Below are 25,352 nucleotides of genomic sequence, written 5' to 3' on the forward strand. Positions count from 1 at the left end.
AGTTTTTTTAGGAAAGGAATTCTAGGATTCTTAAGTCACAAAATCAATTGAATCAATTATTAATTGGTTATCATCCATTTTTGTTTAATTAATAAGAAACGAACTGTTCCGAAACGTCGGCGTTGTTATAAATTAAACAATAAAAATAGTGTCCAATATTCCCAATATTTTCTTATTCATGAAATCAATTTTCATTTCAAATTTGATCAGCCGAACGATAAACTAGAAACATTTCACTCCTATCGGAATTTTACCGTATCTGATCAATCACAAACCAAAGACAGCTGGTATTATCGCGAGAAAACCAGCTTATGATTGGTCTAACAATTTTGACGTTTTCAACGACATAACCATGGATACGGCCATAACCATGGATACGGACAGTCTCCCACTAATTCTCATGAATGTTGACTTTGTTCGTGAAATATTCTAAAAAAATATCTTTAGTGATGAATTTATCTTTTAAGTCTGTTTTTCATTTCGTTACTCAACTGTGTAACGTTTTTTTTCTTTTTATCATTTTTATTTTAATATTATTTCTGCTTGGAGAATGAATGTACCGCTGAAGTGGAATCGTCAGGTACACTTTCTAATTGTTTTTGTCTTGTTCGCGATTCTGGTATTGAATTGCCAGAAATTGTGTTGGGGTGGTCATTTCAAATAAATATATCATTTCCCGCTCCTCAAGTATAGGCAACCAATATAACATCTTTTCTCGTCAAATTGTCAAGTCGCAAAAACTTGTTTTGAATCCCATCTGTGAAATATAGATACATCAATTGGAACTCATTTTTCCGTATTTCTCGAGTGTAGAGCATCTCAGCTAATCCGAATAAAGATTTTCTGTCTTCGACCATTTGAGTTGGATTATTTGGAAAATTGCAGATAATATCATAATTTTGCTGATTATTTTGGATATTTATATCACGTTTTGGAATCAAGCAGAATTTCCGTCTTGTACGGGATAAAAATTCTACATACTCTGATAGAAATTTCTATAAAAGCCGCCCTCCATCTTAGGTAATGTAAAGTACAAATTTCAAATGATTGTCTTCATGAGTTTTAATTGCAGGCTTTCAATTCTTTCAATTCTTCTGAATATTTTACTGATTCGATATATAAGTGGATCAACCTGAATTATTGGCGTGTTGGTTGATGCAAAGACATCCCTTGGACATAGGCACCCCCATTGCCTTATACTGAGGGTTGGAATAACTTCTAACCGGTTGGGAGCGAACCGAATTCAACATTTCCATCAACTGGACTTCTCCCTCTGGATGAGTACAACCCTTTTATTTTCATTAGAGAAAATTACCAAAATTAATAATTTATTTTGAATATATTGAATAACCATATTGGACCATATATAGACTCTGAAATTTAACTAAAATCCTACAGTTTATTATTTTATTGTGAATACCATTATCTGTGAAATTCTCTGTAAATGAAAGCCGGCATTCATTCTTTTAAATTATTGTTCATACTTAAGTGCACTCAATTCAAATTCATTAATTACATTTCATATCATAAATATAACGCTTTTCTCTTCAAGTACTTAGTAATTTGGTAGTTTTGGAAATTTTACAGAAAAGTAGGAATCTTGTTTATATTCGATTGATATTATTAAAACTATCTGGCGCCCCCCCTATTTATTGAGCTGTTCATTTTAAATTAAGAAAAAAATTATAGAATCCACCCCTTCTCCACTAGAGCTAAGCCGCGAGCTTCATTTTACCTTATTTATGTTACATCTAGAGAATATTTGAAAATAATTCACTTGTTGAGAAAAATAACGTAACATAAATAATTGGCACCGCAACGTGTGAGGCCCCTTTTTTTTTGAATATATGGTCCATAATTCCTCTTGATAAATTAGTTCTGAATTTTATTCCAAAAATATACCTTAGTTCAACTTAATTGATTATTGAAAAACTTCATTTAGTGCAGATTAGATTTGTTTACTTCTTTTTTTTTTGCTGCTAACATTTGGTTAGATTCATTATCGCTTCCATTACAACGGGTTTTTGTGTATTCTGATTTCATATTCGGTCAATTCTTGGTTTGCATACACTACACGCCAATAAAGTTGTTTCGAAAATTCTTCGGAATATTTTCGATATTTTTTCATTTTTTGTTCCTGAAGTCCTGACTTCATTTGATTTAGTTAATAATTTGGGCTATAGGTTCAATTTTCTCAATTGGTTTAGTGCAATTTTCTCTTTTTTTTTGTGTTTTCATTCAAGTTGTATCGATATGGATTTGCAGTGGGAATGTAATAGGCTATCGAAAGATGAGCTTGAGTATGAGTTGAAAATAAGAGGTTTTGAAGATGTGGGTACAGTGGACAAGATGCGAAGTTGTCTTAGGAATGTTTTGAAATTAGAACGGTCAGGTCAGTCATTAACTTACCCTGCTTATGCGTTGAATTGTGATGAGGAGTTTAAAATTGTTGAGGATAAAATAAAGGAAATAGTTTCTTCGATTGAAATTTTCGAAGGTGATGATAAGACCACGGCGTATAAGAAAATTTCATCAAAAATAGCTCACGTTATGAAAAGAATAGATAGGACTAATCCAACTGAGTCGGATAAAATTAAACTTAGAAGTAGTCTCCTTTCTCAAGCGTTAACATTGATGCCTAAGTTGAAATTTCGTATTAAAAACTTAAAATTTCAAGAAGCGAGCATATTGAATCCGAGTGTTTTCAATATTGATTTGGAAGACGATTTATCTTCTGAGGAAGAAACAGCAGCACATGGTAATATTTGTAATTCGACACCTAAAAACAAAACGTCACATCCAACTGAGTTTAGCGCATTACATCCAAAATCGATTCCTGTTACTAAATGGAACCTCCAATTTTCTGGAGATAGTAAAGATATGTCGGTATTAGCTTTTCTTGAACGTGTTGACGAACTATCAGTTTCTAGACATATTGGAGAACAAGAACTTTTTGAATCGGCTTTTGACCTTTTTCGTGGTTCAGCTTTAACTTGGTTTAGAGCAAATAAAAAGAAATTCAATAATTGGAATGATATCGGGATGGCCTTAAAGAAACAGTTCCTTCCGCACGACTATGACGATCGGTTATTTGAAGAAATCAAGAAACGCACACAGGGAGAAAATGAAAACATCGGTATTTATGTGGCTTGTATGACAACTCTATTTTCGCGCCTATCGTATAATGTTCCTGAATCTGTACAGCTTCGCTTAGTTTTGCGGAATATACTTCCCTTCTTCCAGCTCCATCTTGGATTAATTGAGGTGGATTCCTTAGATCATCTCATTGATCTTTGTTCGAAATTAGAAATAAAGAAACATTCTGTAGAAAATTTCTCGAAGCCTTTACGTCGAAAAAATGATCTTGAACCAGATTTAGCATATGTTGAGGCATCTTCGTCGTCTAGTCATATGGGTTCACAGGTATCATCGGTTACATGTTGGAATTGTAGGAAGCTCGGTCATACATCTCGGGTTTGTAGAGCGACCAAAACCAAACGTTGTTATAAATGCGGTTTTCCTGGTGTTACTGTTCGAGATTGTAAAACATGTTCACGTACCACTGCGATGTCGGAAAACAATTAAGGGGCTCTTCCGAAGGTAGACGGCAGAACCCCGATGATCATTATGCTTCTACCAAAGAACACATTAGTTTCGATCAAACTTCTCATATCACTTCAGAACAAAAAGTTTTATTGGATTTTATAATTTCTCACTCCGGTCATGATGAAAGACCTTACCTTAAGGTTAAAGTTTTCGGAAGAGAATTTCTTGGTTTGCTAGACTCAGGTGCTACTAGGACTATCATGGGAAATGATAGTTGGGAATTATTGAAGCCTTTTGGAATCAATTTGAATAGTGAGGACGCACCGAATTGTAGTGTGGCAAATGGAAATGTCTGTGAAAGTCTTGGGTCGGTCTGTGTTCCCATGGAGCTTATGGGTAAAATTAAACTTGTGAACGTTTTGATCGTTCCATCGCTGAAACATTCATTAATATTAGGGTTAGATTTTTGGAAATCGATGGAGATAGTACCAAACTTGAATCGGGATTGTTGGGAGTTTTCTTGTGATGAAATAAATGTGCAGAATAAATCCGAAAGTCAAATCACCGATAGTAATGATTTATCTGACGCACAACGTGATACTTTGGATAAATTTATAAATGAAAAGTTTGAATTGCAAGGTGATCGGTTGGGATGTACACATCTCACGGAATTTGAGATACAAACGGATTCTCCTCCTATAAAGCAACGGTATTATCCCGTCTCTCATGTTGTTCAACAGCATATTGATTCTGAACTTCAGAAAATGATTGATTTGGGTATTGTTGAGGAATCTCGTAGTCCGTGGTCATCGCCAATATTATTAGTCCGCAAAAAAGAAGGTGGATATCGGTTTTGTGTGGACTACCGGAAATTGAATAAAGTTACGAAACCAGATGCCTATCCTTTACATTTTGTTTCTGCGATTTTGGACAACCTCAAGGGAGCAAAATATCTCTCCTCCATCGATATAAAGTCAGCTTACTGGCAGATTCCTATGAAAGAATCTTCTAAGGAATATACAGCTTTCACGATTCCTAATAGAGGATTGTATCAATTTAAACGCGTTCCATTTGGTTTAAAGAATGCACCTGCTGCTTGGCAGAGGTTTATTGATCGGGTGATTGGTCCTGATTTGGAACCGTATGCTTTCGTATACCTCGATGATATCATTATAATTTCTGACTCCTTCGAGAAGCATATGGAAATCCTTGAAAAAATATTTTCGAGACTATTTGACGCTGGACTTACAGTTAATAAAGAAAAATGTAAGTTTTGTAGGTCTGAACTTCGCTATTTAGGGTATGTTGTGGATAAATTCGGTCTCAGAGTGGATCCTGAGAAGGTTGAAGCTATTTTAAGGATTCCTCGACCTTCTTGTGTTAAAGAAGTTCGGTCATTTATTGGCATGGCTTCTTGGTATAGGAGGTTTATTCCCGATTTTTCTGCCCGAATAAATCCTCTTTGTCGGCTGCTGCGTAAAAATTGGAATTGGAATTCAGAATGTGAAGCCAGCTTCCATTCTGTGAAGGAATATCTTATTAGTGCTCCATTATTACAGTGTCCTGATTTCAGCTTGCCATTTATTGTGCAGACTGATGCAAGTAACTATGGTCTTGGTGCCGTTCTTTCCCAGGAGTCTGATCAAGGTGAAAGGGTCATTTGTTACCTTAGTCGATCACTGACCAAACAGGAACGTGCATATTCCACAACAGAGAAAGAACTCTTATGTGTTGTATGGGCATTGGAAAAGCTCAGGCCGTACTTGGAAGGTACGTCATTTACTGTTGTGACCGACCATCATTCGTTAATTTGGTTGCACAACTTAAAAGAACCGAATGGGAGACTGTGTAGATGGGCTGTTCGCTTACAGCAATTTGATTTCAAGATTATACATCGTAAGGGCAAGGATCATGTTGTTCCTGATCTTCTATCTCGTTCTGTCCCGGTGATAGATAGTATTACTCCTGAGGAAGATCATTCTGATTTTGATATTAATACCGTTAAAGATAAGTGGTATTTATCAATGAGATCAAAAATTCTTGATAGTCCTTTAAAATTTCCACAATGGAGAGTAGAAAATGATAAAATATTTAAATATGTTAAGTGTGATTTTTCTGTGTTGTCAGGTGATGATTTGAATTGGAAACTTGTTGTACCCAAAGAAAATCGTTCGTCTGTTATTCATGCCATTCACTGTGTTCCGACAAGTGGCCATCCTGGTGTTTTCAAAACATATAAGAAAATTTGTGAAAAATATTTTTGGCCTAAAATGCGTTCTGACGTTAGTTGTTTTGTTAAGAAGTGTAAGATATGTATAGGTCATAAATCAGTTCAAAAAAGTCCAGCAGGTTTATTGGGTAGTCGACCAACTATAACGAAACCTTTTCAGATGCTTAGTATCGATTTGATGGGACCTCTTCCGCGATCTACGAAGGGTTATAGTTTTATATTTGTGATCTCTGATTACTTCTCAAAGTTTGTCTTAACTTTTCCGCTAAGATCGGCGAACGCATTGAAGATATGCGAGCATTTGGAAAATGATGTATTCCTTTTATTTGGTGTGCCAAAGTATATCATAGCTGATAATGGTACTCAATTCAGGGGAAAACACTTTACCGACTTGTGCAATAAATATAAGGTGAAAATGTTGTTCAATGCTCTTTACCACCCCCAACATAATCCTGTAGAGAGAGTTAATAGGGTTGTTAAGACTACTCTATCTTGTTATGTACAAGAAAATCATAGGAAATGGGATTTATTCCTTCCGTCTGCAAGTTGTGCCATTCGCACATTAGTCCATGAAGTCACAGGATTCACTCCGTATTTTATAAATTTTGGGCGTGAACATATTATTCGTGGAGATCTTCATGATATAACGATTCCTGATAAAAATATCAATGTGGTCCGTGATAACGTCGATTTGAATAGGTCTGGTAACTTTTTACATTTATACAATAAAGTTAAAGAAAAATTGGAAAGAGCTTATAGAGCTTCCGAGGGAAGATATAATCTTCGAAGACGTCCCGTAGAATATAATGTTGGTGACATCGTCTGGCATAAAAATCATGCTCTATCAAATAAGTCTAAATTTTTTTCTGCTAAATTGAGCCCTCGATATGTCGGTCCATTTAGGATAAAATCTAAGCTTGGTCGTTGGTCTTATGAACTGGAGGATGATTCGAGTAAGTCTTGTGGAATATGGCACGTGAATGATCTGAAGGAAGGATCTGTTGAAGAGTTTGCTTAACTCTTCATTTAACCTGGGGGGGAGTTGTAACGTTTTTTTTCTTTTTATCATTTTTATTTTAATATTATTTCTGCTTGGAGAATGAATGTACCGCTGAAGTGGAATCGTCAGGTACACTTTCTAATTGTTTTTGTCTTGTTCGCGATTCTGGTATTGAATTGCCAGAAATTGTGTTGGGGTGGTCATTTCAAATAAATATATCATTTCCCGCTCCTCAAGTATAGGCAACCAATATAACATCTTTTCTCGTCAAATTGTCAAGTCGCAAAAACTTGTTTTGAATCCCATCTGTGAAATATAGATACATCAATTGGAACTCATTTTTCCGTATTTCTCGAGTGTAGAGCATCTCAGCTAATCCGAATAAAGATTTTCTGTCTTCGACCATTTGAGTTGGATTATTTGGAAAATTGCAGATAATATCATAATTTTGCTGATTATTTTGGATATTTATATCACGTTTTGGAATCAAGCAGAATTTCCGTCTTGTACGGGATAAAAATTCTACATACTCTGATAGAAATTTCTATAAAAGCCGCCCTCCATCTTAGGTAATGTAAAGTACAAATTTCAAATGATTGTCTTCATGAGTTTTAATTGCAGGCTTTCAATTCTTTCAATTCTTCTGAATATTTTACTGATTCGATATATAAGTGGATCAACCTGAATTATTGGCGTGTTGGTTGATGCAAAGACATCCCTTGGACATAGGCACCCCCATTGCCTTATACTGAGGGTTGGAATAACTTCTAACCGGTTGGGAGCGAACCGAATTCAACATTTCCATCAACTGGACTTCTCCCTCTGGATGAGTACAACCCTTTTATTTTCATTAGAGAAAATTACCAAAATTAATAATTTATTTTGAATATATTGAATAACCATATTGGACCATATATAGACTCTGAAATTTAACTAAAATCCTACAGTTTATTATTTTATTGTGAATACCATTATCTGTGAAATTCTCTGTAAATGAAAGCCGGCATTCATTCTTTTAAATTATTGTTCATACTTAAGTGCACTCAATTCAAATTCATTAATTACATTTCATATCATAAATATAACGCTTTTCTCTTCAAGTACTTAGTAATTTGGTAGTTTTGGAAATTTTACAGAAAAGTAGGAATCTTGTTTATATTCGATTGATATTATTAAAACTATCTGGCGCCCCCCCTATTTATTGAGCTGTTCATTTTAAATTAAGAAAAAAATTATAGAATCCACCCCTTCTCCACTAGAGCTAAGCCGCGAGCTTCATTTTACCTTATTTATGTTACATCTAGAGAATATTTGAAAATAATTCACTTGTTGAGAAAAATAACGTAACAACTGGATTGATTGGAGAAAACACCAGGGGAAAGCAACTCATTTGAGTTAAGAAGTTAAAAACAGATTTACGAGATAAATTCAATCGTAAGGTGTAAAACTATTGATAAAAAACAATCCAAAATGTAAATTATGAAAATTAAAGTCAAGTATTCATCAAAATAAGCCAATTTCTTCAACGACAACGTACTAATTTGAATGACAATTTGTTTGTTTGGATTCCGAACACTGACAGGAGAACTAAAATGGCGGTGTGTGACGTAATCACTAATAAAGCGTATAAAGCCACTAAATATCTCCAAAATAACTAATAACACAATATTTTTACGATATCCATCCAGATACCCATCTTAGGACCTATTAAAACCCCATCTACCCCCAATACATCTCCAATCTTCTCTGCATTTTCCGCCTACGCTCTATCCAACTTTTACGATAGAATTATTGGTTCGTCATTTCGTCTTTTACGTCCCTCTGAACGTAGCAAGAAGTAGCAAGATGACTAGATGCTCCTGATGATGGCAACCACCCAAAGCCCTTTCTTATGGTTTATCGGGTTCGAGGACGCTCTATCCGGTTTCGCCAAGACATTAAGGGGGATTATGGTGGTTTTATGAACATCCTTGACGAGGTACTTTCGGAAGAGTTGACGCAAGATGCGAACGCACACCCGATGAATTGATGTATCGGGGGATCCTGGCCGAAGATTACGCGTGGAGGTCGATAAAACACGATATTAAGGGTGTTCGACACGTCCGTTGTAATCGGCGAGACGCCTATTACGCACATAAAGGCAATATGCTCGCGATTTCGTGATAGGAAAGTTGAGCAGCTTTGGTCTGGGTGTGTATCAGGATGGTGGGTCGATTCATTATTTTAAATCTATCTTAGTTTATAATTGAATCCTAAAACAAAAAAAACGGGAAAGGAGTACTAGATATTAGTTTCCATCATATTGATTTGAAGTTAGCAACTCATCCAAAAAAAAAATCTGAAACTGAATGGATAGCTTGGAAGCCACCATGAAAATTATAAATTGGACTAGTATTCACCAAGTGGTCACTGGTTTCTTCTAAAGGGTGTTTTTTTAGAGCTATAGAACTTTAAATTTCAATAAAACAACGATGGATTATTCGATTGACATGAATTTTATTTATCCGCAAGATAATCTTGTGACATTACACTTTAAATATGATTTCTGGCATATGACCATCACGGCTGGCTCGCATGTAGTCCAATCTGGACGTCCAATTTTCGATGACTTTTTCCAACATTTGTGGCCGTATATCGGCAATAACACGGCGAATCTTCCAAATGGTCAAGGGTTTGCGGCTTATCCGCATAGACCAATGACTTTACATAGCCCCACAGAAAGTAGTCTAGCGGTGTTGAATCACAAGATCTTGGAGGCCAATTCACAGGTCCAAAACGTAAAATTAGGCGGTCACCAAACGTGTCTTTCAATAAATCGATTGTGGCACGAGCTGTGTGACATGTTGCGCCGTCTTGTTGGAACCACAGCTCCTGGACATCATGGTTGTTCAATTCAGGAATGAAAAAGTTGGTAATCATGGCTCTATACCGATCACCATTGACTGTAACGTTCTGGCCATCATCGTTTTTGAAGAAGTACGGACCAATGATTCCACCAGCCCATAAAGCGCACCAAACAATCAGTTTTTCTGGATGTAACGGTGTTTCGTCATAAACTTGAGGATTAGCTTCACTCCAAATGCGGCAGTTTTGTTTGTTGACGTAGCCATTCAACCAGAAGTGCGCTTCATCGCTAAACAAAATAAAATGGACGTAGTGCGCGATACGTATTCCGCACAGAACCATTATTTTCGAAATGAAATTGCACTATTTGCAAGCGTTGTTCAGGCGTGAGTCTATTCATGATGAATTGCCAAACCAAACTGAAAATAAATCATTTGCCAGCTGTTAAATCGGTAGTCATCTTGAACAGTAATGCCAACTTAAAGTTATATACCTCGAAAAGAAACACCCGTTAGAAATACACACTAGATTCAGAAACGAGGCAGACAAACAGGAGTTAAAACCTTGCCATCAAATTTCCAGAATAGAAAGATCCAGACGTCATTCTCTGTTCGCATCTAGAAAACCATCAGTAATTCCACGAGAAAAACATTCAAAATTCCCACCCCTTCAACCTCCTTCCCCTCTTCCATAGCCAGCCGAATCTGCATAAACATGACGGAGACGGCCTCGTCTCAAAATTACTCCACTCCACCGTTTGATGCGTTCCGAAAATTATCGATTCCCCAAACGTGTACACCTGCCACCCCTCAAGGAGCGAGGGAGGAGGGGGGTGGTTAATTCGTTAACGTTTTCGAAAGCGTCTTGGTTGTTCCCTTCAAACGTAGGCAACGCGATCCGACTGACGAAATTGATACATGTTGCTGGATGGATGGCTTAATTCGTCGAGGCCAATTGGGGCGGAAGAAGAAGAAGAAGGTCGATCGCGAGACACGAGGGAACTGTCATTCGATAGGTGGAATAAGATGGGAAATTTGCTTGATGGTCCGTTTACTACGTTTCGTGTCATCGTATACTGAGGGGAAATGGGTTTTGGGCTTGATCGTTTGGATGTCGCTCGAACAGAGAAGGAATATAGAGTGAGGATTGGAGGTCATTCTATGCTCGAAACGGTGCGTGGCCAACCGGTCATTATACCTAATTACTTTTAGGAGATCTGTAAATTGTTGTTCTATTAACATGAATATTTCCCTGATACATAGGGTGTTCCTGAATTGGAGGTACAAAGGAAAATGAGAGATTCTTTGGATAATTTTGAGGAAAAAAGTCTTATAGACATGGGCTCCCAACCACTTAGTTTTCGAGATCCAGAGTGTTTCTTGTAGTTGTATTATTCAAAATTAGCAAATCATATGATGACAACTTTCAATTGGAATATCTATGCCAAATTTAAGTTATATATCTTGTAAGCAAGGAGCTATGAGTAAACACCCTGTATTTCGAAAATAGAGTTTGCGGGCCTATGTTAATGGAACTTAATATCACTCTGTAGGTTTGTAATCAAAATTAGCATATCATAAGATCAGAACTTCAAACTGGAATATCTATGGCAAATTTAAGTTATATACATATCTTGTAAGGAAGGTGCTATGAGTAAAAACCCTGTATCTAAAAAAAAAGCGTTTTCGGCGTTTATAGGGCTTTTTTCTTGAAATGATCCGAAGAATTTGTCATTTTTGTTTTATCCCCAATATAGGACCACGTTGTATAGAAATTCTCATGATACCAATGTATAAGAGTAGAATCTACAATTCAGTTAATGGACATTCTTAATGAATCACCCAGTAAAATGCCAACGAAAGCCATTTTGAATTGTATCCATTCTTCTTAAGAGTTCTGATTTCTATTTCATGAAAGTTTACTGGTTATTCACAATCATAGAAAATGCATAGTGTTCACCACGTTCGAAAATCACATTTCCAGAGAATTGTTCGTTTTTTCACTACAAATGAATAATACACTATTGCGTATGAAACCCGCATAGTCGTACACATTGTTTGCTCAAGGATTCAATTAGTGGCGTTGCTCTATCGAGGACCGACAATGTTGTCACAATGTCATTCAAATCGGAGCTTAATCACAGTTCTCGCTAAAATCCTTTTCACGATCTGGTTCATTTGCAAAACAACCAATCCTAGCATTCGATACTATTCACAACTTAAAGCATTAATAAGAGGAACGGAAATCGCCTTGTAACTGATGCATTTGTTTTGATGCCAACATTCGTCACTCCTTGTCTGACGGGACACTATAGCAGTAGCGTAACATAAATTATTCAATTTCGAAACTATCATTTCCTGCTCAAAAATAGTTTCCAATGTTATTTATTCATAAAAATTCTTTCGTGTTTCAAAAGGGTCAATGTTTCCTCAGTTTAATGATTAAGCTATTGTGAAGATATGAAAAAAGGATTCCTGATAAAGCATTCAACAATCAACTCAGGATTATCCACGTCTATGGCTCGCACTCACAATCGGCTAGCTCGACTGTGATTGGTGACACTAAACTTCCATCTCTCTTGTATTCAGGATCGAGCACAAATGTTTACTTTCCGTTCCTTCTATCTATATTCTAAGTTTCACAATGGCGAAACGAAAAATGTCAGTCAGATCTCGCTCTTGAGCGTCAGAAACGTTCAAAGGCGGCTCCGTCAATAGAACATCAAGGGAAAAATCAAGTCGACAGTGCAAGCACATTACGTGAAGAAAAAGAGGCGGTCCATTTCGGCCCATCCGACCGTGAACGACGTCTGGAGTAATTTTCCGACTGGAAATGGTTCCTCCCCCCCCTATTTTCCCTCCAACCCCCTCTCGCGACATCCGACCGCGACTAAGACGACCCAAATTCCCAATTTCGTGTCTCGGGACTCTCCTGTACGATCCCGGAACAGATATTGGTGCACATCTAAATGTAAATTGGACCCTCGGTCTGGTGTTTTTCTCCGTTTTTCAATTATGCGCTCCTTGATTTTGGGATATTGACGACGCGTAAGGCTGAGAACACTCAGCTTGTTTCCTGAGGATTTTTAACGGAACATTATGTGTTTGAATTAGATCTGATGGGGTGTGGATTCTTGGGAATACTGAGACAAGATATATTTTTTTTTTTTTGAAAATGCCCTCATTGGAAATTTATGCCTTCATATCAAACAATTCGTTAACGTAGATGACGAAAATGCTTGCAGTTTCGCGATTAGTCCATTATTTCTGTAATTATAGGTCGAAAACTGATATTTTCAAACGAATTTTTTATAATATTCTCGAGGCTGCCAATTCTCTTAGAGACATGGTAAGGACTTTTTAGAGGCAAATTCAATTTTTTCCCAAATTTCGAGGTCAAATTCCCCAAAACCGGGAGCTCTACGAAGAATCGGGGAGCGATGCCATAATTTACGATCTCTGATTAGCCGAATTTCGATCTCACCTGAAAAATTTTTTGTCCAAAAATTTTCGTAAAATTTTCTATACCTGACCCTTAAAAATTTTTTAAAAAATAAAAGTTCTTTCATGGGAATATTGTATCATTTTATTGATTGATTAGACTATGTAGATTACGAAAATGCTTGCAGTTAGGCGGTCAGTACATTATTTCATAAATTATAGGCAAAAATCTGAAACTTTCAAAGAAAAAATTGATAATTTTCCCGAAGCTGCCACTTCTTCTGGACATGGGCTACGCACTTGAAACTCCACTATGTTTTAGAGCGGAACTTGAAGTTTGAAAACGTTTTTATTTGAGGGGTCTGTGACGAATAATTCAGGAGATATAACGATTTTTAGAGGCAAATTCAATTTTTTCCCAAATTTCGAGTTCAAGTTCCCCCAAAACCGAAAGCTCTACGAAGAATCGATGAGCGATGCCATAATTTACGATCTCTGATTAGCCGAATTTCGATCTCACCTGAAAAATTTTTTGTCCAAAAATTTTCGTAAAATTTTCTATACCTGACCCTTAAAAATTTTTTGAAAAATAAAAGTTCTTTCATGGGAATATTGTATCATTTTATTGATTGATCCGACTATGTAGATTACGAAAATGCTTGCAGTTGGGCGGTCAGTACATTATTTCATAAATTATAGGCAAAAATCTGAAACTTTCAAAGAAAAAATTGATAATTTTCCCGAAGCTGCCACTTCTTCTGGACATGGGCTACGCACTTGAAACTCCACTATGTTTTAGAGCGGAACTTGAAGTTTGAAAACGTTTTTATTTGAGGGGTCTGTGACGAATAATTCAGGAGATATAACGTTTTTTAGAGGCAAATTCAATTTTTTCCCAAATTTCGAGTTCAAATTCCCCCCAAACCGGGAGCTCTACGAAGAATCGGTAATTTACGATCTCTGATTAGCCGAATTTCGATCTCACCTGAAAAATTTTTTGTCCAAAAATGTTCGTAAAATTTTCTATACCTGACCCTTAAAAGTTTTTTGAAAAATAAAAGTTCTTTCATGGGAATATTGTATCATTTTATTGATTGATTCGACTATGTAGATTACGAAAATGCTTGCAGTTGGGCGGTCAGTACATTATTTCATAAATTATAGGCAAAAATCTGAAACTTTCAAAGAAAAAATTGATAATTTTCCCGAAGCTGCCACTTCTTCTGGACATGGGCTACGCACTTGAAACTCCACTATGTTTTAGAGCGGAACTTGAAGTTTGAAAACGTTTTTATTTGAGGGGTCTGTGACGAATAATTCAGGAGATATAACGATTTTTAGAGGCAAATTCAATTTTTTCCCAAATTTCGAGTTCAAATTCCCCCAAAACCGGGAGCTCTACGAAGAATCGGTGAGCGATGCCATAATTTACGATCTCTGATTAGCCGAATTTCGATCTCACCTGAAAAATTTTTTGTCCAAAAATGTTCGTAAAATTTTCTATACCTGACCCTTAAAAATTTTTTGGAAAATAAAAGTTCTTTCATGGGAATATTGTATCATTTTATCGATTGATTCGACTATGTAGATTACGAAGATGCTTGCAGTTGGGCGGTCAGTACATTATTACATAAATTATAGGCAAAAATCTGAAACTTTCAAAGAAAAAATTGATAATTTTCCCGGAGCTGCCACTTCTTCTGGACATGGGCTACGCACTTGAAACTCCACTATGTTTTAGAGCGGAACTTGAAGTTTGAAAACGTTTTTATTTGAGGGGTCTGTGACGAATAATTCAGGAGATATAACGATTTTTAGAGGCAAATTCAATTTTTTCCCAAATTTCGAGTTCAAATTCCCCCAAAACCGGGAGCTCTACGAAGAATCGGTGAGCGATGCCATAATTTACGATCTCTGATTAGCCGAATTTCGATCTCACCTGAAAAATTTTTTGTCCAAAAATTTTCGTAAAATTTTCTATACCTGACCCTTAAAAATTTTTTGAAAAATAAAAGTTCTTTCATGGGAATACTGTATCATTTTATTGATTGATTCGACTATGTAGATTACGAAAATGCTTGCAGTTGGGCGGTCAGTACATTATTTCATAAATTATAGGCAAAAATCTGAAACTTTCAAAGAAAAAATTGATAATTTTCCCGAAGCTGCCACTTCTTCAGGACATGGGCTACGCAATTGAAACTCCACTATGTTTTAGAGCGGAACTTGAAGTTTAAAACGTTTTTATTTGAGGGGTCTGTGACGAATAATTCAGGAGATATAACGTTTTTTAGAGGCAAATTCAATTTTTTCCCAAATTTCGAGTTCAAATTCTTCCCAAACCGGGAGCTCTACGAAGAATCGGTGAGCGATGCCATAATTTACGATCTCTGATTAGCCGAATTTCGATCTCACCTGAAAAATTTTTTGTCCAAAAATTTTCGTAAAATTTTCTATACCTGACCCTTAAAAATTTTTTGAAAAATAAAAGTTCTTTCATGGGAATATTGTATCATTTTATTGATTGATTCGACTATGTAGATTACGAAAATGCTTGCAGTTGGGCGGTCAGTACATTATTTCATAAATTATAGGCAAAAATCTGAAACTTTCAAAAAAAAATTGATAATTTTCCCGAAGCTGCCACTTCTTCTGGACATGGGCTACGCACTTGAAACTCCACTATGTTTTAGAGCGGAACTTGAAGTTTGAAAACGTTTTTATTTGAGGGGTCTGTGACGAATAATTCAGGAGATATAACGATTTTTAGAGGCAAATTCAATTTTTTCCCAAATTTCGAGTTCAAAATCCCCCAAAACCGGGAGCTCTACGAAGAATCGGTGAGCGATGCCATAATTTACGATCTCTGATTAGCCGAATTTCGATCTCACCTGAAAAATTTTTTGTCCAAAAATTTTCGTAAAATTTTCTATACCTGACCCTTAAAAATTTTTTGAAAAATAAAAGTTCTTTCATGGGAATATTGTATCATTTTATTGATTGATTCGACTATGTAGATTACGAAAATGCTTGCAGTTGGGCGGTCAGTACATTATTTCATAAATTATAGGCAAAAATCTGAAACTTTCAAAGAAAAAATTGATAATTTTCCCGAAGCTGCCACTTCTTCAGGACATGGGCTACGCACTTGAAACTCCACTATGTTTTAAAGCGGAACTTGAAGTTTGAAAACGTTTTTATTTGAGGGGTCTGTGACGAATAATTCAGGAGATATAACGTTTTTTAGAGGCAAATTCAATTTTTTCCCAAATTTCGAGTTCAAATTCCCCCCAAACCGGGAGCTCTACGAAGAATCGGTGAGCGATGCCATAATTTACGATCTCTGATTAGCCGAATTTCGATCTCACCTGAAAAATTTTTTGTTCAAAAATTTTCGTAAAATTTTCTATACCTGACCCTTAAAAATTTTTTGAAAAATAAAAGTTCTTTCATGGGAATATTGTATCATTTTATTGATTGATTCGACTATGTAGATTACGAAAATGCTTGCAGTTGGCCGGTCAGTACATTATTTCATAAATTATAGGCAAAAATCTGAAACTTTCAAAGAAAAAATTGATAATTTTCCCGAAGCTGCCACTTCTTCTGGACATGGGCTACGCACTTGAAACTCCACTATGTTTTAGAGCGGAACTTGAAGTTTGAAAACGTTTTTATTTGAGGGGTCTGTGACGAATAATTCAGGAGATATAACGATTTTTAGAGGCAAATTCAATTTTTTCCCAAATTTCGAGTTCAAATTCCCCCAAAACCGGGAGCTCTACGAAGAATCGGTGAGCGATGCCATAATTTACGATCTCTGATTAGCCGAATTTCGATCTCACTTGAAAAATTTTTTGTCCAAAAATTTTCGTAAAATTTTCTATACCTGACCCTTAAAAATTTTTTGAAAAATAAAAGTTCTTTCATGGGAATATTGTATCATTTTATCGATTGATTCGACTATGTAGATTACGAAAATGCTTGCAGTTAGGCGGTCAGTACATTATTTCATAAATTATAGGCAAAAATCTGAAACTTTCAAAGAAAAAATTGATAATTTTCCCGAAGCTGCCACTTCTTCTGGACATGGGCTACGCACTTGAAACTCCACTATGTTTTAGAGCGGAACTTGAAGTTTGAAAACGTTTTTATTTGAGGAGTCTGTGACGAACAATTCAGGAGATATAACGATTTTTAGAGGCAAATTCAATTTTTTCCCAAATTTCGAGTTCAAATTCCCCCAAAACCGGGAGCTCTACGAAGAATCAGTGAGCGATGCCATAATTTACGATCTCTGATTAGCCGAATTTCGATCTCACCTGAAAAATTTTTTGTCCAAAAATTTTCGTAAAATTTTCTATACCTGACCCTTAAAAATTTTTTAAAAAATAAAAGTTCTTTCATGGGAATATTGTATCATTTTATTGATTGATTCGACTATGTAGATTACGAAAATGCTTGCAGTTGGGCGGTCAGTACATTATTTCATAAATTATAGGCAAAAATCTGAAACTTTCAAAGAAAAAATTGATAATTTTCCCGAAGCTGCCACTTCTTCTGGACATGGGCTACGCACTTGAAACTCCACTATGTTTTAGAGCGGAACTTGAAGTTTGAAAACGTTTTTATTTGAGGGGTCTGTGACGAATAATTCAGGAGATATAACGATTTTTAGAGGCAAATTCAATTTTTTCCCAAATTTCGAGTTCAAATTCCCCCAAAACCGGGAGCTCTACGAAGAATCGGTGAGCGATGCCATAATTTACGATCTCTGATTAGCCGAATTTCGATCTCACTTGAAAAATTTTTTGTCCAAAAATTTTCGTAAAATTTTCTATACCTGACCCTTAAAAATTTTTTAAAAAATAAAAGTTCTTTCATGGGAATATTGTATCATTTTATTGATTGATTCGACTATGTAGATTACGAAAATGCTTGCAGTTGGGCGGTCAGTACATTATTTCATAAATTATAGGCAAAAATCTGAAACTTTCAAAGAAAAAATTGATAATTTTCCCGAAGCTGCCACTTCTTCTGGACATGGGCTACGCACTTGAAACTCCACTATGTTTTAGAGCGGAACTTGAAGTTTGAAAACGTTTTTATTTGAGGAGTCTGTGACGAATAATTCAGGAGATATAACGATTTTTAGAGGCAAATTCAATTTTTTCCCAAATTTCGAGTTCAAATTCCCCCAAAACCGGGAGCTCTACGAAGAATCGGTGAGCGATGCCATAATTTACGATCTCTGATTAGCCGAATTTCGATCTCACCTGAAAAATTTTTTGTCCAAAAATTTTCGTAAAATTTTCTATACCTGACCCTTAAAAATTTTTTGAAAAATAAAAGTTCTTTCATGGGAATATTGTATCATTTTATTGATTGATTCGACTATGTAGATTACGAAAATGCTTGCAGTTGGGCGGTCAGTACATTATTTCATAAATTATAGGCAAAAATCTGAAACTTTCAAAGAAAAAATTGATAATTTTCCCGAAGCTGCCACTTCTTCTGGACATGGGCTACGCACTTGAAACTCCACTATGTTTTAGAGCGGAACTTGAAGTTTGAAAACGTTTTTATTTGAGGGGTCTGTGACGAATAATTCAGGAGATATAACGATTTTTAGAGGCAAATTCAATTTTTTCCCAAATTTCGAGTTCAAATTCCCCCAAAACCGGGAGCTCTACGAAGAATCGGTGAGCGATGCCATAATTTACGATCTCTCATTAGCCGAATTTCGATCTCACTTGAAAAATTTTTTGTCCAAAAATTTTCGTAAAATTTTCTATACCTGACCCTTAAAAATTTTTTAAAAAATAAAAGTTCTTTCATGGGAATATTGTATCATTTTATTGATTGATTCGACTATGTAGATTACGAAAATGCTTGCAGTTGGGCGGTCAGTACATTATTTCATAAATTATAGGCAAAAATCTGAAACTTTCAAAGAAAAAATTGATAATTGACATGGGCTACGCACTTGAAACTCCACTATGTTTTAGAGCGGAACTTGAAGTTTGAAAACGTTTTTATTTGAGGAGTCTGTGACGAATAATTCAGGAGATATAACGATTTTTAGAGGCAAATTCAATTTTTTCCCAAATTTCGAGTTCAAATTCCCCCAAAACCGGGAGCTCTACGAAGAATCGGTGAGCGATGCCATAATTTACGATCTCTGATTAGCCGAATTTCGATCTCACCTGAAAAATTTTTTGTCCAAAAATTTTCGTAAAATTTTCTATACCTGACCCTTAAAAATTTTTTGAAAAATAAAAGTTCTTTCATGGGAATATTGTATCATTTTATTGATTGATTCGACTATGTAGATTACGAAAATGCTTGCAGTTGGGCGGTCAGTACATTATTTCATAAATTATAGGCAAAAATCTGAAACTTTCAAAGAAAAAATTGATAATTTTCCCGAAGCTGCCACTTCTTCTGGACATGGGCTACGCACTTGAAACTCCACTATGTTTTAGAGCGGAACTTGAAGTTTGAAAACGTTTTTATTTGAGGGATCTGTGACGAATAATTCAGGAGATATAACGATTTTTAGAGGCAAATTCAATTTTTTCCCAAATTTCGAGTTCAAAATCCCCCAAAACCGGGAGCTCTACGAAGAATCGGTGAGCGATGCCATAATTTACGATCTCTGATTAGCCGAATTTCGATCTCACCTGAAAAATTTTTTGTCCAAAAATTTTCGTAAAATTTTCTATACCTGACCCTTAAAAATTTTTTGAAAAATAAAAGTTCTTTCATGGGAATATTGTATCATTTTATTGATTGATTCGACTATGTAGATTACGAAAATGCTTGCAGTTGGGCGGTCAGTACATTATTTCATAAATTATAGGCAAAAATCTGAAACTTTCAAAGAAAAAATTGATAATTTTCCCGAAGCTGCTACTTCTTCTGGACATGGGCTACGCACTTGAAACTCCACTATGTTTTAGAGCGGAACTTGAAGTTTGAAAACGTTTTTATTTGAGGGATCTGTGACGAATAATTCAGGAGATATAACGATTTTTAGAGGCAAATTCAATTTTTTCCCAAATTTCGAGTTCAAATTCCCCCAAAACCGGGAGCTCTACGAAGAATCGGTGGGCGATGCCATAATTTACGATCTCTGATTAGCCGAATTTCGATCTCACCCGAAAAATTTTTTGTCCAAAAATTTTCGTAAAATTTTCTATACCTGACCCTTAAAAATTTTTTAAAAAATAAAAGTTCTTTCATGGGAATATTGTATCATTTTATTGATTGATTCGACTATGTAGATTACGAAAATGCTTGCAGTTGGGCGGTCAGTACATTATTTCATAAATTATAGGCAAAAATCTGAAACTTTCAAAGAAAAAATTGATAATTTTCCCGAAGCTGCCACTTCTTCTGGACATGGGCTACGCACTTGAAACTCCACTGTGTTTTAGAGCGGAACTTGAAATTTGAAAACGTTTTTATTTGAATGGTCTGTGACGAATAATTCAGGAGATATAACGATTTTTAGAGGCAAATTCAATTTTTTCCCAAATTTCGAGTTCAAATTCCCCCCAAACCGGGAGCTCTACGAAGAATCGGTGAGCGATGCCATAATTTACGATCTCTGATTAGCCGAATTTCGATCTCACTTGAAAAATTTTTTGTCCAAAAATTTTCGTAAAATTTTCTATACCTGACCCTTAAAAATTTTTTAAAAAATAAAAGTTCTTTCATGGGAATATTGTATCATTTTATTGATTGATTCGACTATGTAGATTACGAAAATGCTTGCAGTTGGGCGGTCAGTACATTATTTCATAAATTATAGGCAAAAATCTGAAACTTTCAAAGAAAAAATTGATAATTTTCCCGAAGCTGCCACTTCTTCTGGACATGGGCTACGCACTTGAAACTCCACTATGTTTTAGAGCGGAACTTGAAGTTTGAAAACGTTTTTATTTGAGGGGTCTGTGACGAATAATTCAGGAGATATAACGTTTTTTAGAGGCAAATTCAATTTTTTCCCAAATTTCGAGTTCAAATTCCCCCCAAACCGGGAGCTCTACGAAGAATCGGTGAGCGATGCCATAATTTACGATCTCTGATTAGCCGAATTTCGATCTCACCTGAAAAATTTTTTGTCCAAAAATTTTCGTAAAATTTTCTATACCTGACCCTTAAAAATTTTTTGAAAAATAAAAGTTCTTTCATGGGAATATTGTATCATTTTATCGATTGATTCGACTATGTAGATTACGAAAATGCTTGCAGTTGGGCGGTCAGTACATTATTTCATAAATTATAGGCAAAAATCTGAAACTTTCAAAGAAAAAATTGATAATTTTCCCGAAGCTGCCACTTCTTCTGGACATGGGCTACGCACTTGAAACTCCACTATGTTTTAGAGCGGAACTTGAAGTTTGAAAACGTTTTTATTTGAGGAGTCTGTGACGAATAATTCAGGAGATATAACGATTTTTAGAGGCAAATTCAATTTTTTCCCAAATTTCGAGTTCAAATTCCCCCAAAACCGGGAGCTCTACGAAGAATCGGTGAGCGATGCCATAATTTACGATCTCTGATTAGCCGAATTTCGATCTCACCTGAAAAATTTTTTGTCCAAAAATTTTCGTAAAATTTTCTATACCTGACCCTTAAAAATTTTTTAAAAAATAAAAGTTCTTTCATGGGAATATTGTATCATTTTATTGATTGATTCGACTATGTAGATTACGAAAATGCTTGCAGTTGGGCGGTCAGTACATTATTTCATAAATTATAGGCAAAAATCTGAAACTTTCAAAGAAAAAATTGATAATTTTCCCGAAGCTGCCACTTCTTCTGGACATGGGCTACGCACTTGAAACTCCACTATGTTTTAGAGCGGAACTTGAAGTTTGAAAACGTTTTTATTTGAGGGGTCTGTGACGAATAATTCAGGAGATATAACGATTTTTAGAGGCAAATTCAATTTTTTCCCAAATTTCGAGTTCAAATTCCCCCAAAACCGGGAGCTCTACGAAGAATCGGTGAGCGATGCCATAATTTACGATCTCTGATTAGCCGAATTTCGATCTCACCTGAAAAATTTTTTGTCCAAAAATGTTCGTAAAATTTTCTATACCTGACCCTTAAAAATTTTTTGGAAAATAAAAGTTCTTTCATGGGAATATTGTATCATTTTATCGATTGATTCGACTATGTAGATTACGAAGATGCTTGCAGTTGGGCGGTCAGTACATTATTACATAAATTATAGGCAAAAATCTGAAACTTTCAAAGAAAAAATTGATAATTTTCCCGGAGCTGCCACTTCTTCTGGACATGGGCTACGCACTTGAAACTCCACTATGTTTTAGAGCGGAACTTGAAGTTTGAAAACGTTTTTATTTGAGGGGTCTGTGACGAATAATTCAGGAGATATAACGATTTTTAGAGGCAAATTCAATTTTTTCCCAAATTTCGAGTTCAAATTCCCCCAAAACCGGGAGCTCTACGAAGAATCGGTGAGCGATGCCATAATTTACGATCTCTGATTAGCCGAATTTCGATCTCACCTGAAAAATTTTTTGTCCAAAAATTTTCGTAAAATTTTCTATACCTGACCCTTAAAAATTTTTTGAAAAATAAAAGTTCTTTCATGGGAATACTGTATCATTTTATTGATTGATTCGACTATGTAGATTACGAAAATGCTTGCAGTTGGGCGGTCAGTACATTATTTCATAAATTATAGGCAAAAATCTGAAACTTTCAAAGAAAAAATTGATAATTTTCCCGAAGCTGCCACTTCTTCAGGACATGGGCTACGCAATTGAAACTCCACTATGTTTTAGAGCGGAACTTGAAGTTTAAAACGTTTTTATTTGAGGGGTCTGTGACGAATAATTCAGGAGATATAACGTTTTTTAGAGGCAAATTCAATTTTTTCCCAAATTTCGAGTTCAAATTCTTCCCAAACCGGGAGCTCTACGAAGAATCGGTGAGCGATGCCATAATTTACGATCTCTGATTAGCCGAATTTCGATCTCACCTGAAAAATTTTTTGTCCAAAAATTTTCGTAAAATTTTCTATACCTGACCCTTAAAAATTTTTTGAAAAATAAAAGTTCTTTCATGGGAATATTGTATCATTTTATTGATTGATTCGACTATGTAGATTACGAAAATGCTTGCAGTTGGGCGGTCAGTACATTATTTCATAAATTATAGGCAAAAATCTGAAACTTTCAAAGAAAAAATTGATAATTTTCCCGAAGCTGCCACTTCTTCTGGACATGGGCTACGCACTTGAAACTCCACTATGTTTTAGAGCGGAACTTGAAGTTTGAAAACGTTTTTATTTGAGGGGTCTGTGACGAATAATTCAGGAGATATAACGATTTTTAGAGGCAAATTCAATTTTTTCCCAAATTTCGAGTTCAAAATCCCCCAAAACCGGGAGCTCTACGAAGAATCGGTGAGCGATGCCATAATTTACGATCTCTGATTAGCCGAATTTCGATCTCACCTGAAAAATTTTTTGTCCAAAAATTTTCGTAAAATTTTCTATACCTGACCCTTAAAAATTTTTTGAAAAATAAAAGTTCTTTCATGGGAATATTGTATCATTTTATTGATTGATTCGACTATGTAGATTACGAAAATGCTTGCAGTTGGGCGGTCAGTACATTATTTCATAAATTATAGGCAAAAATCTGAAACTTTCAAAGAAAAAATTGATAATTTTCCCGAAGCTGCCACTTCTTCAGGACATGGGCTACGCACTTGAAACTCCACTATGTTTTAAAGCGGAACTTGAAGTTTGAAAACGTTTTTATTTGAGGGGTCTGTGACGAATAATTCAGGAGATATAACGTTTTTTAGAGGCAAATTCAATTTTTTCCCAAATTTCGAGTTCAAATTCCCCCCAAACCGGGAGCTCTACGAAGAATCGGTGAGCGATGCCATAATTTACGATCTCTGATTAGCCGAATTTCGATCTCACCTGAAAAATTTTTTGTTCAAAAATTTTCGTAAAATTTTCTATACCTGACCCTTAAAAATTTTTTGAAAAATAAAAGTTCTTTCATGGGAATATTGTATCATTTTATTGATTGATTCGACTATGTAGATTACGAAAATGCTTGCAGTTGGGCGGTCAGTACATTATTTCATAAATTATAGGCAAAAATCTGAAACTTTCAAAGAAAAAATTGATAATTTTCCCGAAGCTGCCACTTCTTCTGGACATGGGCTACGCACTTGAAACTCCACTATGTTTTAGAGCGGAACTTGAAGTTTGAAAACGTTTTTATTTGAGGGGTCTGTGACGAATAATTCAGGAGATATAACGATTTTTAGAGGCAAATTCAATTTTTTCCCAAATTTCGAGTTCAAATTCCCCCAAAACCGGGAGCTCTACGAAGAATCGGTGAGCGATGCCATAATTTACGATCTCTGATTAGCCGAATTTCGATCTCACTTGAAAAATTTTTTGTCCAAAAATTTTCGTAAAATTTTCTATACCTGACCCTTAAAAATTTTTTGAAAAATAAAAGTTCTTTCATGGGAATATTGTATCATTTTATCGATTGATTCGACTATGTAGATTACGAAAATGCTTGCAGTTAGGCGGTCAGTACATTATTTCATAAATTATAGGCAAAAATCTGAAACTTTCAAAGAAAAAATTGATAATTTTCCCGAAGCTGCCACTTCTTCTGGACATGGGCTACGCACTTGAAACTCCACTATGTTTTAGAGCGGAACTTGAAGTTTGAAAACGTTTTTATTTGAGGAGTCTGTGACGAACAATTCAGGAGATATAACGATTTTTAGAGGCAAATTCAATTTTTTCCCAAATTTCGAGTTCAAATTCCCCCAAAACCGGGAGCTCTACGAAGAATCAGTGAGCGATGCCATAATTTACGATCTCTGATTAGCCGAATTTCGATCTCACCTGAAAAATTTTTTGTCCAAAAATTTTCGTAAAATTTTCTATACCTGACCCTTAAAAATTTTTTAAAAAATAAAAGTTCTTTCATGGGAATATTGTATCATTTTATTGATTGATTCGACTATGTAGATTACGAAAATGCTTGCAGTTGGGCGGTCAGTACATTATTTCATAAATTATAGGCAAAAATCTGAAACTTTCAAAGAAAAAATTGATAATTTTCCCGAAGCTGCCACTTCTTCTGGACATGGGCTACGCACTTGAAACTCCACTATGTTTTAGAGCGGAACTTGAAGTTTGAAAACGTTTTTATTTGAGGGGTCTGTGACGAATAATTCAGGAGATATAACGATTTTTAGAGGCAAA

General features: G+C 35.5%; 1 protein-coding gene and 1 long non-coding RNA gene across 3 annotated transcripts in view; both read left to right on the forward strand.

Moving 5' to 3' along the window:
- Window positions 1-25,352, forward strand: part of LOC123683335 (voltage-dependent T-type calcium channel subunit alpha-1G) — a 194,780-nt gene that overhangs the window by 130,766 nt on the left and 38,662 nt on the right. The gene's annotated exons all lie outside the window — the stretch shown is intronic.
- Window positions 501-1,255, forward strand: LOC123683338. Its single transcript, XR_006747968.1, has 2 exons — window positions 501-1,020; window positions 1,073-1,255. It is a non-coding gene; the product is annotated as an uncharacterized LOC123683338 (long non-coding RNA).

This window comes from Harmonia axyridis, chromosome 6, assembly GCF_914767665.1.
Source record: "Harmonia axyridis chromosome 6, icHarAxyr1.1, whole genome shotgun sequence".
Lineage (NCBI taxonomy): Eukaryota > Metazoa > Arthropoda > Insecta > Coleoptera > Coccinellidae > Harmonia > Harmonia axyridis.